The sequence below is a fragment of the Balaenoptera acutorostrata genome, chromosome 20, assembly GCF_949987535.1.
Source record: "Balaenoptera acutorostrata chromosome 20, mBalAcu1.1, whole genome shotgun sequence".
In the NCBI taxonomy this organism is placed as follows: Eukaryota; Metazoa; Chordata; class Mammalia; order Artiodactyla; family Balaenopteridae; genus Balaenoptera; species Balaenoptera acutorostrata.
In genome coordinates, this window is record NC_080083.1 from 40,624,121 (window position 1) to 40,638,332 (window position 14,212).

Sequence of the window (14,212 nt, forward strand, 5' to 3'; positions counted from 1 at the left end):
GATAAATTACTAGATGTGGTGTTACTGATCAAAGGACATAAAACATTTTAAAGTTTCTGGTAAATATTACCATAATGCCTTCCAGAAAGATTGTATCAGACCACCCTCACCATCAGTGTATGATAATGTTTTTTGCAAATTTTGTGTTGTGACCCTAGTCATATTGGTAATGTTATATGTTTATTTTTTTAATTTTTCTTAGACATGTCATTTTCCTAGACTGATGTCATCCTTTTGATTTGACTTAAGCTGTTTTGGACAAGTGTACCAATACTGTCCTTTTTTACATGAAGACAGTACCACTTACTATGCACTGTGAATGAACACATTATCCCAGGTTCCCCATACTTCTCCAGCTGGTTCCTGAAGGTTCTTACATTCAAATAGAATGGCTTTTTGCCAGCATAGACTGACACTTCAACCCACAGTGGTGTATTTTGTTTCCTTGTTAGTTAATGGAGCCAAGATTTCAAACTACTTTCTCTCCTTTATTTTATAATTTGATTTACAACAAATTTTGTGTTTCTCAAATATTGTCCATAGCCAAGAGCTCTTTTGAAAAACAAGTTGTTTTCATGTTTATAATACATAGATTACTGTTTGTAATACATAGATTAAGGCTGCCATAGTGCTTTTGCTTAGAAATTGTCACTAGCTAGTTATTAAACATCTATTATCACTCATGCAGAATTAACTTCCACTTAAAACGTTCCAGTTAAACAAAACTTCATTGTAAACCCTTTAATTGATTCCTTGTCTCTGCACATAAAGCAGTCTCATTCAGGAATGTGAGTCACTAGCACGATTCTTAGTGGATCGCTCAGCTCATAATCTGGGATGCCCAGATAGTTAATACTGTAGAATCATGGTGAGTCAATATTGAAATTTTTAATTTTAGTCCAATCACAGATTTTCTGGGATGACTGGGAAGTTCCTTTTTGAAAATTTGACATCTTATTATTGTTTAATTTCACTGCTCTTACTTTGCTTCTTTCCTGTCCCTAGAGTTCTGAATTCCACATAATTTGTTGGTTGTTTTATGAATAGTACTCTGCCTGAGTTGATTTTCATCAGCTGTTAATAGAAGGGACCTTAATAATAATCTAATCTGGTGTTCTTCACTTATCTCACAAATGAAAAAGTGGAAAGAAATATTTATTCCTGAAGTGCCTGTTAGAATCTCTTGGCTCCTAGTTAAGTGCTTGCTCTCAGTTTCACAAAATTCAAAGTTAGAATCACTTTTCTAGAATATTAGTTCATCCTGGATTTTTTGTTTAGAAATTAAGGCTTTTAAATATGGTCTAGCTATTATAGATTTTGGGGTTTAAAAAATTTTTTTTAATTAGAAGCAGATTAAAACTTGGCTCTGACCCATTTGGACTCGGTTGAATTTGTAAAACATTTAGAATAGCACTACTTATTTAAAATTTTTAAATTTCCTGGTTATTTCAGTTTAGTGAGCATTAAAAAATTGACAAGGGACAAGTTACACGCTTTTTTAGTTGTTGATCTGAAACCCTTGGGAGCTTTTTTTTAAAAACATGAGTCTATGAGAAACTTTTCCAAAGATATATATGAAAGAGATATTTTTGGATTAACGGTGTTTTTGTGGCCAACATTATAGTAAAGAGATTGTAATGGAAAAAATGAATCAGATAAACTGGAAAATAAAGCATTTCCCTGTAGAGTCACTATGCTGTAAAATATGTTTAAACTTTAACAGATGATTCCAGTTATTTCCTCATCTTCTGTTGCATAGCATATATAACATTAAATACTTCTTGAATACAACTGTATTTTTTTTTTAAGTGTTTGTAATTTCCTATAAACTACTGTCTTGCAAGCTTCTTGATGGTAGGTGAATACTAATTGCATGAATGAAGTTAGTCTAAAATTTTTTTTACTTTTTCATTGTCGTAAAATATGCATAACATAAAATTTACCATTTTAACCATTTTTTAAGTGTATAGGTCTGTGGCATTAAGTACATTTACATTGTTGTGCAAACATCATCACCATCTATCTCCAGAACTTTTATCTTCCCAACTGAAACTCTTTACCCATTCCTCCCAGCCCCTGGCAATCACCATTCTTCTTTCTCTCTCTATGAATTTTATTCTAGGGCCCTCATATAAGTGGAAACGTAATATTTGTCCTTTTGTGACTGACTTCTTTCACTTAGCATACTGTCTCCAAGGTTCATCAGCATTGTAGAATGTGTCAGAATTTCGTTCCTTGTAAGGCTGAATAACATTGTGGATATATACCATATTTTGTTTATTTATCTGTCAGTGGACACTTGGGTTGCTTCCACCTTTTGGCTATTGTAAATAATGTGCTATGAAGATGGGTGTACAAATATCTCTTTGTGTCCCTGCTTTCATTTCTTTTAGGTATACATCCTGAAGTAGAATTGCAGGATCATAGGATAATTCTATAGTTAATATTTTGAGAAAATCATAAGCATACCATTTTCTGCAGCAGGTGCATCATTTTACATTCCCACCAGCAATGCACAACAATGATTCCAGTTTCTCCATAACTTTTTTAGCACTTGTTTCTTTTCTTTTAATAGTAGTCATCCTTTTGAGTATGAAATGGTATCTCACTGTGCATTATTTGTCTCATTTGCATTTCCCTAATGGTTAATGATCATCTAAAACTTCTTATGGTTTAAACACAGATTGACCCAAGCCTTGTTTCTTGAAAAATGCATTAAAATCATTGGTGAAGGAGTGAGGAAACCAGTATTCTCATACTCTCAGTAGTGGAAATATAAATAGGTACCGGCTTTTTGCAGGAGTAATTTGGTAATACATATGAAAAGCCTTAGAATTTTTGGAGAGATAGTGCATGAAGAAGCTGATCTTTTCTTAATAACACACACAGTTTTTTCACAGTTTGTACAACTATTGACCCAGCAATTCTTTTAGAAAAATTTATCCTAAATCTATAATTGGGGATGTGTACAAAGTTATAAGTATTGGAATAAATCGTTGTAAACAACTTAAATGTCTAACCATAGAAGATTTGTTAAATTCTGACTCAGTAGGCCTGAGAGTGGGAGTTGAATAAGTAGGACCTAGGAATCAGCATTTTAGACGTGTACTCTGGATAATTCTGAAGGTGGTCTGTGGACCACATTTGAGGAATATTTACTCATCATTACTTACATGCTTTAATTTCAGGTTCCATGGTGTGCTAAGGCCCTCTGCAAACTGGTCTTTGACTTCCCTGTTCAGCCTTCTCTACAACTACTTCCCAAACATCCTCCATCATGTTCCAGTCTAAGAGCCTTCTTGTGCAACTTTTCACTCACACCATTTTCTCCATCTGCCTTGCCTCTACTTCCCACCCCAGCTCTGCCTGGTGAAACCATACCCATTCTTCAGAGACCCACTTGTCTTCTGCAGTAAGCTTATACTTTTTTTTTCTGGCTTCATTGAGGTATAATTGACAGCTTATACTTTTTAGTTTATAGGAATTGTCTCTTTTCCTTCTCTGAGTATTTTCACATTTTGTACTTCTATACCATTCATTGTATTCTGCCCTGAAATGGTTGTATTAGTGAACATATTTTATATTTTCTACCTCCTATAAATTCATTTAGATCTTCTATTAAATATAGCGTACATTTATTGAGTTATTTTTGTATCCTGAGGGCTCAGAGAATTTTAAAAAACATGGACTTTCCCCTCAGGGAACTCATATTCCAGCAGAAGAAACTGATACTACTAACCTCAGTTTAATAGATTAAGTCCTGTTATTTGTGGAATGAAAAACTATTATAGACTTTCTGAGGAGATTAAGTGAGGAGGTCAAGAAAACTTGAAGTGACCTTTGAGCTAGAACCTAAAGGATAAAAATTTTTCCAAGTAGGAAATTGTGGAAAGACCATATAAAGCAGAGGAAAATCAATGAGCAGAGATTCAAATTTATTAAATCACTCAGTTAATAGTTGTTCGAAGTGCCAGGGATACAAGAGCAAAGTCCTTGTTTAAATTCTATTGGGGTGACAGATAATGAACAACTTAACAAATAAAAAGTGTTCTAGGTAGTGTTGAGTGCTCTGAAGGAAAAAGGCAGGGTAAGGGTGTAGAGAGTGATGGAAGAATGTTATCCTAGGTAAGTGGTCAGGGAAGTCCTCACCACAGGAGGTGACATCTGAAGAGAAGCATAAATTGAAGTGAGGGAGTAAACTGAGGATGTCCAAGGGAAGTGGGTTTAATGGAGGGAAACAACAAATGCACATGTGAAAATGTACAGTGTAAGTTGATGAAAAATGTACAGGTGGTATTTAAACTTGGGGTTAAACAGAAATTAAGATGAACTCTTTTTTTTTTTCTTTTTTTTTTAAATTTAGCCGTGCAGCGCAGCTTGCAGGATCTTAGTTCCCCTACCGACTGGGGACTGAACCTGCACCCTTGGCAGTGAAAGCGCTGAGTCCTAACCACTGGACCTCCAAGGAATTCATTACCAAGATGATCTTTTTATAAAACATTTAATTTCTGAAAAATATGTAAGTTTTTTTTAACTTTAAAAAGTTTGCAAAAGGATTTCTTTAAAATCTCAAGCAGACTTTATTCTGTAGGGCATGGAATGCTTTTAGCGGTGTTTTCTTTAAAAAGGCAACTTACTCATTTGGTTAAAAAAAAATAAGACAATGTAAAAAGATATATAATCAGGGACTTCCCTGGTGGTCCATTGGTTAAGACTTGCGCTCCCAGTGCAGGGGGCCCAGGTTCGGTGCCTGGTCAGGGAACTAGATCCCGAGTGCCACAACTAAGACCTGGTGCAGCCAAATAAATTAATTAAGTAGATATATAATCAAAGTCTTGATCCTACCCCGTCCTCCTTAGTCCCCTCCCCCACTTTTATTAGTTTTTTAAAAAAATGTATCCTTGTGTTTCTTTATAGAAATATAAGCAAAAACACAGATTGATATTTTTTCTCCTTATGTAAAAGGCATATACATATATACACTTCCGTGCTGTTTTCACTAATTAAATGTTTTGAATATCTTTTTAAAATTAATTTATTTTTGGCTGCGTTGGGTCTTCGTTGCTGCGCGCGGGCTTTCTCTAGTTGTGGCGAGCGGGGGCTACTCTTCGTTGTGGTGCGTGGGCTTCTCATTGCAGTGGCTTCTCTGGTTGCGGAGCACGGGCTCTAGGCGCGTGGGTTTCAGTAGTTGTGGTGCGCAGGCTCAGTAGTTGTGGCGCACAGGCTTAGTTGCTCCGTGGCATGTGGGATCTTCCTGGACCAGGGCTCGAACCCGAGTCCCCTGCATTGGCAGGCGGATTCTTAACCACTGAGCCACCAGGGAAACCCTTGAATATCTTTCTATACAAGGAGAGCATTCCTCATTATTTTTTACAACCACGTGGTATTCTGTTGTGTAAATAGACCATAGTGCATTTAACCATTCCCTTGACAGTGGACATTTGAGTTATATAAAAACAGTGTTATAGTTTGATCATTCCCCAAAGTGAGATTACTGGGTCAAAGGATATAGATGCATTTGTAATTTTGTTAGATATTATCAAATTGCCACCAGAGGTTGTACCACTCCCATCAGCGATATGTGAGAATGTCTGTTTTTCCATAGCCTCTCCTTTTGGATTTTTGCCAATGTCATAGGAGAAGAATTGTATCTTAGAGTACTTTATTATTGAGATATAATTTACATATGCTAAAATTTGTCCTTTTAAAGTATACAGTTCAGTGGTTTTAGTATACTCACAAGGTTGTGTAACCACCACCACTGTCTAATTCCAAACATTTTCATTATCCCCAAAAGATACCCGGTACCCATTAACTAACAGTCACAATCCATTTCCCATAGCCCCTGACAACCACTAATCTGTCTCTACTGATTTGCCTATTCTGGACATTTCATATCAATGGAATCATACAATAGGTGGCTTTTGTGTCTGACTTCTTTCACTTAGCATTATGTTTTCAAGGTTCAGCCACGTTATGCATTTTTTTAAAGGGGAATTTGTGTTTTTCTTTCTGTGGAATGTATGTTTTGAACTCTTTATATATTAGAAATTAGCTCTTTGCTTATAAAAGAGTTACCGAAACCTTTTTCCCCAGTTCATTGTTTTTATTTTTCTTTTTTTAAAATTTTTATTTAGTTTTTGCTGCGTTGGGTCTTCATTGCTGTGCATGGGCTGTCTCTAGTTGTGGTGAGCGGGGGCGACTGTTCGTTGCGGAGCAGTCTCTAGGCACACAGGCTTCAGTAGTTCTGGCTCGCGGGCTTAGTTGCTCTGTGGCATGTGGGATCTTCCTGGACCAGGGATCGAACCTGTGTCCCCTGCATTGGCAGGCAGATTCTCTTAACCACTGCGCCACCAGGGAAGTTCCCATTGTTTTTCAGTATTGTTTAGGTTGTTTTTTCTTTTAACCACGGAGACACTTTTTATTTTTTGTACTCAGATTCATCTTTTCTTCTCATATCCAGAGTTATAACAGATATCAACTATGTTTTATTCTAATACTTTAAAAAGTCCATCTTTGCCCCACTGGTTTGAGGAGCCACCTCCATTAGTGGTTTTTCAGCAAAGGAGTAACAGATCCATTTTAGAGAGAGAATTCTAGTAGAGATGCAGGAAACAGGCTAAAGAAAGGAGAAAGTAGTGGGTATTTGTTTATAACCTTTCAAGGTTTTGGTGGGGTTTTTTTTACATTTTTGTTTTTCTTCTAGGATTTTTTAATGCATAAATTTTATTCATTTTCCAAAATTGGGATAATTCTGTTCTGTATCCTATATTTTTCAGTTAATACATCCGGAGCATTTTTCTAAATGTTTGAATTAATTTATTGAACAGATATTTATTGAGAACCTACTACCATTTGTCAGGCTGTGGGGTTTTAGATATTGGGGATAAAAGAACAAAATCCTGCCTTCAGGGAGCTTATATTCTATAAACAATAAAATTGTAAAATAAAAATTATGTGAGGGTTAAGTGCTATAAAGGAAATTAAAGGGGCTAGAGAATGACAGATGTTATTTTAGGAAAGTGGTCTGAGGAAAGTCATTAAGGAGATGACTTTTGAGCAGACTTGAATGAAATGAGAGAGTTTTCTGTTAATATCTATGAAATAAAAAAGTTCAAAGCCGTGAAAATAGCAAGTACAGAAATCTTGAGGCAAAAGTATGGCATGATTGGTATGATCAGAGGAATAGTGAGGATGTAGATATTCCTAAATCAGAATGAGCAAGAGGGAGAATGGAAGGTGATGAGACCAAAAGTGTACTAGTAGCTATATGATAAAGGGCATTGTAGACTATAGTAAAGATTTTGGGTTTTGTTCTGAGAGTTTTGAGCAGAAGAGGGACATGATCTGACATACTTTCTAAAAGCTTTACTCTGGTTGCTTTTTGGAGAAGAGATTTGAGAGGCATAAGAGAATAAGCTAGGGGGCCAATTAGAAGACTCTTGCTTTTACAATAATCTTGGTTAGAGTTGAAGGGGGCTTGGATCAGAGTGATGGCAGTGGAGGTGGAAAGAAGTGGTTGGATTGTGGATATATTTTGAAGATAGAACTGACAGGATTTGCTGATATAGTTTGCCTATGGAGTGAGAAAAAGGAGTGAGGTTGCCTTGAAGGTTTTGGCCTAAAAAACTGCATGAATGGCGAAACTACTTACTGAGTTTGGGAAAACTGCAGACAGAGTAAGAGTAGGTCTTTGGAGGATGGGAGGATTGGTTTGGGTTATGTTAAATTTCAGGTGCCTGTTAGACGTCCAAGAGAAGATGTGGAGTAGCAGTTGAATTTCAAGTCTGAAGTTTCAGGGAGATGTTGGAGCAAAGTGGGACATCATTTACAGCTTGGATTCTGGTGGAAGAACCAGCAAAGAGCACTGAAAAGGATGGGCTAATAAGATAGGACAAAAATCAGGATATGTATTTAGAAGTTTGGAAAAGGAAAAGTAAGACAAGTAGAAACTGAAAAATAATAGCCATGAGAGGTTTTTTTTTTTAATTAATTAATTAATTTATTTATTTATGGCTGTGTTGGGTCTCCGCCTCTGTGTGAGGGCCTTCTCTAGTTGTGGCAAGCGGGGGCCACTCTTCATCGCGGTGCGCGGGCCTCCCACCACCGCGGCCTCTCCCGCTGCGGAGCACAGGCTCCAGACGCGCAGGCTCAGCAATTGTGGCTCACTGGCCCAGCTGCTCCACGGCACGCGGGATCCTCCCAGACCAGGGCTCGAACCCGTGTCCCCTGCATCGGCAGGCAGACTCCCAACCACTGCACCACCAGGGAAGCCCACCATGAGAGTTTGATATCAGGCTGGCCAATCCCTCATTGCCTCCCACCCCCAGCTCATCCATAGGCAACCACTGACATGCTTTATGTCATTATAGGTTAGTTTGCATTTTCTAGAATTTTATATAAATGGAATCATACAGTGTGTGCCTTTTTTTTTTTTGCCTGACTTCTTTCGTTTGGTCTAATTATTTTGAGATTCATCCATGCTATGCATATCAATAGTTTATTGCTGAGTAGTATACCACTGTATGAGTGTACCACAATTTGTTTACTCATCAAGCTGCTGATGGGCATTTCTGTTGTTTCCAGGTTTTGGCTATTACAGATAAAATTGTTGTGAACATTTATGTGCAAGTCATTTTATAGACATACGGTTTTACTTCTTGCCTAGGAGCAGAATGGCTGGATCATATAGTTGGTATATGTTGTTTAACTTCTAAGAAACTGCCAGACTATTTTCCAAAATGATTATACTATTTTACATTCCTACTTGTATGAGAGTACCAGTTTCTCCACATCCTCACCAACACTAGGTATGGTCATTCTTTTTTCTTTTTCTTTTTTTTTTTAAATTTTATTTATTTATTTATTTATTTTTGGCTGCATTGGGTCTTTGTTGCTGCGCGCAGGCTTTCTCTAGTTGTGGCAAGCAGGGGCTACTCTTCGTTGCGGTGCGGTGGCTTCTCTTGTTGCAGGGCACGGGGTCTAGGCGCGCGGGCTTCAGTAGTTGTGGCTCGTGGGCTCTAGAGCGCAGGCTTAGTAGTTGTGGTGCATGGGCTTAGTTGCTCTGTGGCATGTGGGGTCTTCCCCAACCAGGGCTCGAACCCATATCCCCTGCATTGACAGGCAGATTCTTAACCACTGTGACACCAGGGAAGTCCCTCTGTGTGCTTTTTTAGTGGCTGTTTTAGGTACTACACTGTACATACATAATGTATTGCCATCATTGGTGTCACATTTTATAGATTTCAGTGAAGTACAGACACCTCCCTTTATATCCCTTTACCCTCCCTGCTGCATTTATACCAGGGTTCACTGCTTCATGAGGCTGCTTATTCCATTTTTGGACAGACTGATGCAGTGGGAATCTAGGAGAAAAAATATATAGAGAGAGAGAAGAGATTGCAGTGAAAAATGTAAGGCAGGTCCGATAGGAATGCATTTATTCATTTGTTTGTCAAATGTTTATTTAGCACTTAAAATGGCGAATCAGGAACTTCTCTGGTGGCGCAGTAGTTAAGAATCCACCTGCCAATGCAGGGGACACGGGTTCAAGCCCTGGTCTGAGAAGATCCCACATGCCGAGGAGCAACTAGGCCCGTGAGCCACAACTACTGAGCCTGTGTGCCACAACTACTGAGCCCATGTGCCTAGAGCCCGTGCTCCGCAGAAGAGAAGCCACCGCAATGAGAAGCCCGCGCACCGCAACAAAGAGTAGCCCCGGCTCACCTCAACTAGAGAAAGCCTGCGTGCAGCAGTGAAGACCCAGCGCAGCCAAAAATAAATAAATAAGGTAATTAATTTTTAAAAAATGGCCAATCATCAGACTAGACGCTAGGGAAGCAGAGATAAAAGATGTGGTGTCTAACATCTAGGGGCTCCCAGTACAGTTGAGGTGATAAGACAAAAAGTTGCAGCAGCACTGGTAGTAATGGTAATAATGGTGCTTGCCTTGAGACCAGGCACAGCTCTGAGCACTTCATATGTATACCATCTTTGTATCTACCCTTTAACAAGCATTTTCACCCCTGAACTAAATTTACCACCTTCTGTCACTGTTCTCAATGCCCAAAGAAGTTATCCTTCTTAGTGAAAAAAAAAAAACATTTTTGTTGAAGATACCATTTTTCTAGTTTATTCTTCCCTTCCAACTGCCAAGAAACAACCTTGGAGTTCTTTTTGGGTTTTATGTTTTGTTGTTGTTTGTTTTGTTTTGTTTTAACTTTCAATTCATTCTGTGTGTAAGATCTTAAACCCTGAAATTTCCCCCTTTGATTTTTTTTTTTCCAGTTTCTTTTGGCAGCAGAACTACCCCCCCCCTTTGATCTTTGTGAGTTTATTATTTAGTTTAATTCCGATTCCAAAGATTGGGGTGAGGAGCCCTCCTCTGTATTCACATGGGGCCTGTACATAGTTCCACCTCATCTGGAATGCAATTCTTTACTAGTAGTTAAAAGCTGAGACTGGAGCAAGACTGGCTGACTTTAGATTCTAGCTTCACCTCTTAATAACTGGATGATCTCGGGCAAATTTTATAAACTTTCTGGACCTCATTTCTTCATCTTTAAAATAGATCTAATCATATAATCCACCTCCAGAGATAATCCAAATAATGAGCTTTTATATTTAATCTTCAAAGATCCTGAGTTTTAGACATGCCGTAAACTTTGACTTGATCCTGTTAGGATGTAGCTGATAGAAAACTCTTCAAATATAAATAATTTGGGAGGAGATTACTTAATTTATTACCGTCTTGATACCAAGTAATTTTGTTTTTTTTAAAGATAGATTTTTTTAAAAAAATTTTTATTTATTTATTTATTTATGGCTGTGTTGGGTCTTCGTTTCTGTGCGAGGGCTTTCTCTAGTTGCGGCAAGTGGGGGCCACTCTTCATCGTGGTGCGCGGGCCTGTCACTATCGCGTCCTCTCTTGTTGCGGAGCACAGGCTCCAGACGCGCAGGCTCAGTAATTGTGGCTCACGGGCCTAGTTGCTCTGCGGCATGTGGGATCTTCCCAAGACCAGGGCTCGAACCCGTGTCCCCTGCATTGGCAGGCAGATTCTCAACCACTGCGCCACCAGGGAAGCCCCCAAGTAATTTTTAAAATTCTATTTTCTAGTGTAAGACAAGGTAGATTTGAAAATTATTTGGAAAACAGACTAAAAATAGCACATTTGATTTCTGTCCAGTAAATGTTATAAAAGCAAATATGATTTTCTTCAGTATGTGTTGGGGGGTGGAGAGAGAATTGAGAATCCTTTTGAATTATGAGCTACCATGAATTTTGCAAATTCTTTATGTAAAAAGCCATCCTAGGAAGAATAACTTTTCCACCTTTTAATTTATTCAAGAAATTGGTGTGACTGTATAAAATACTAAAATTTTAAGGAAAACAATAAACTGAGGTATTTATATTAAATGTCAAATGATTGATGTCTGTACTGTATTAAGAATACATTCTGCAGATAAATGGGCAAAAGGACAGAAATAGTTCACAAAGAAGGAGGAATATAAGGGAAGGGTATCCTGCTGTATTAAAAACATACAAATTGACATAATTTTGAAATACCATTTTACACCTAGCAAAGTAGCATAACAGACAGTGCTGATAAAGTTGAGGTAAAATTGTACTCATTCATTGCCAGGCATTGTAAACTGCTAGGACCTTTTTAGAAAATCAAATGACAGTACAGAGCAAAAACCACGCAGACTTACATTTCTTGTGTCCTGATAATACCACTTCCTAGAATTTGTCTATAGATAAATTCAGCCAAAGCATAAAGGATATATTCAAGAAGACATTAAGTGTCAAGATACATTTAAATCAGTTGGCTTTCCTAATTGGCAAAAAATATTTAGGTGTTTGGCATCCCCCCACCTCTCACCACCACTCATCACATGCTCCCATATTTTCCATTCATAAATAGAGTATGGAAATGATTTTTATTTTTTCACGAGAGCTGTTCACAGGTTAATTACATGCTCTCACTCCCTACTCTATAACCAAGTCTGTTTGCTGAAACAGGGAAGTCAGAGAAGACTGTGTTCTGAATCTTAGGCTTCTGGTAGGAGAGCAAAAAAATGGTTCTGAAAAAAGGGGATTTTAGTGGCGCAAGAATACAGCAAGACCACACTTGGCAGTGACACGTTTTTGCTTAGAAATGTCAATTCCAGAAGCCACCATTCTACTCATTCAGTTTTTTCTCCTCTCTCACACCCTCCCTCCCTCTTCTCCTTTCCACCCCACCCCCCAAATTGGAGGAGGCTACTCTGATACTTAAGCCTTTCTCTTAATGCTTACAAAGAGAAGAAAGGGATTTGGAAAGGGAAGAGTGTCAACGGAAAACCTACTGACAGCTCAGTGGTAATGCTGCCATTTGATTAGGAAGCCCATGGTTATTTTAGAAAGAAAATTACCCATCATCCATTGTATGAGATGCTGAAGCTACATTACTTTACACATCATTTATACTCAAGGTTTGGGTATAGGGTGCTATGGCACTTACAAGTGCCCACGGAAAACCAGGCTCTAAGGGTTCATCATTGTCTAGGCCTACAGCTTAACCAGTATGCAATGTGTATTTCTGTATGTGTTTAAGTGGCTGCTTTATAACTTATAAGCTTTGAAGGGTTTGTCACTAATTCCCCCCCCCCAAAAAAAAAAGTTAGATTATTGTATGAGATGCTGAACTGTTGAGAAATTATTTCATAGCAATAATTATTTATAAAGGTACCCATTTGTTTTCGGTATGGATGGCAGTATAGAGGATGAGCTTCCTAACTAATTAACAATTGCACTTTCATGATTTTGGCTTATTGGAACAAATAGAATTTCAGGCTTTAAGGTAAATGCTTTAGATATGGTGTTTGGGGAAAATGTGAATCTGGACTTGTGGATGTGAATCATTATGGAGTTCTGTGTTGGAAATCTGGCTTACATCACCATTTAAAGACTGCATATTATTTACTTCTTGTGTTGTGGTTCTATAACTTGTATGTGCAGTGAGAGAAGTGGTGAACTCAGTTGGACATCAGGTCTGGAAATGAGAGTTGTACTTGAAGTCCTATGGTGAGATCTTTGTGTGGTTGGATTCTGTATGTAAATCTTCGTACTTGCATGTTATGCAGATGCCTGAACTTTTTTTCTTCTTCTTCATTGACCTTTTGGGAATTGTTCTGTTTTTTTTTCATGTATCTTTTTTATTAAGTTATTTTGAACACATAATAACTTGGAACACTTAGGGATTGTTTTACATTCATTTATTAAATTAAATGATGGTGCGGATGATTCTTGGCCATAGTTATTCCATAGTTTGCAGAACTTGATAATGAGCAATAATTTGTCCTATATATATATATTTTAATCACAATACAGATGCAGGTGTTTTCCTTCTGTGAGCAGTTGAGTCTGTAAATCACCTTCTGTGGATATGGGTGTCCCAGTGACTGAGAGCCAGCTGTTGAGTGTTTTAACTAAACAGCTTGCTCCTAGTTGGCTGCTCAAATCCCATTGAGAGAGGTATTGGCTGCTTCAGAGAACAGAACAGGAATAGAGCACACAGGGTGAAGATTTTTGCAAGGCCTTTAGTGATCCAGTTTAAATTTGGTGAGATTTTCTACTTTGGCTTTTTCCTATAGATGCCAGAGTTCATCTTCAGATTTTCACCAATGACTCATCTTCCTGTCATATTTTCTTAGACTACAGTGACCTAAGACTCTTTGAGTCACTGTAAGGTAGTTTCTCCTACCACGTATAGGAGGAGTGAACAGTGATATTCAAACTCAAGCCTGTTTCCATCTCATGCTGATTGATTCCTATGGTACGTAGAAAACTCTTTCTCCCTGAAAATGGCGTTCTAGTGATTGATTGTTTTCTGTGGGAGGAAACTTATGACCTTCTCTTTTCTTTTTCCCTTCCAGAGGGAATCTGGAAAACTTGTGCGCAAAACATCATTTCTCTAAGAAAATTTTGGATAACAAATTCTGGATAACAGGTAAAAAGTGTATTTAAATTTCTTTGGTGATGCTGATAATCAGCTGTTACCTGCAGAAGTAAACCAAGAGAGGGAAGATAGAAGAGAAAAGCTAGGTGTACTATGTGTCAGGGGTTGTATTAGGGATTTTACATACATTATCTCATTTGATGGTTTTTACCTGGATTCTGGACATAGATCTAAGAATCTCAGAATAAAACTATCCTTCAAAATGCTGTTTT

At 37.9% G+C, this 14,212-nt stretch overlaps 1 protein-coding gene across 11 annotated transcripts in view; it reads left to right on the top strand.

Annotated features, from left to right (window-relative positions):
• GJC1 (gap junction protein gamma 1) overlaps positions 1–14,212 on the top strand; it is a 35,492-nt gene that overhangs the window by 14,780 nt on the left and 6,500 nt on the right. For 3 of the 11 annotated variants that reach the window (XM_057536516.1, XM_057536518.1, XM_057536520.1), the window contains 2 exons: positions 13,636–13,817; positions 13,918–13,991. The gene's annotated coding sequence lies outside the window, so the exon portion shown is untranslated. Of the gene's footprint in view, positions 1–3,188; positions 3,413–4,363; positions 4,520–8,668; positions 8,811–9,470; positions 9,791–13,635; positions 13,818–13,917; positions 13,992–14,212 lie in introns of those variants that run through there. The other 8 variants (XM_057536512.1, XM_057536514.1, XM_057536513.1 and 5 more) reach the window with 8 other exon arrangements.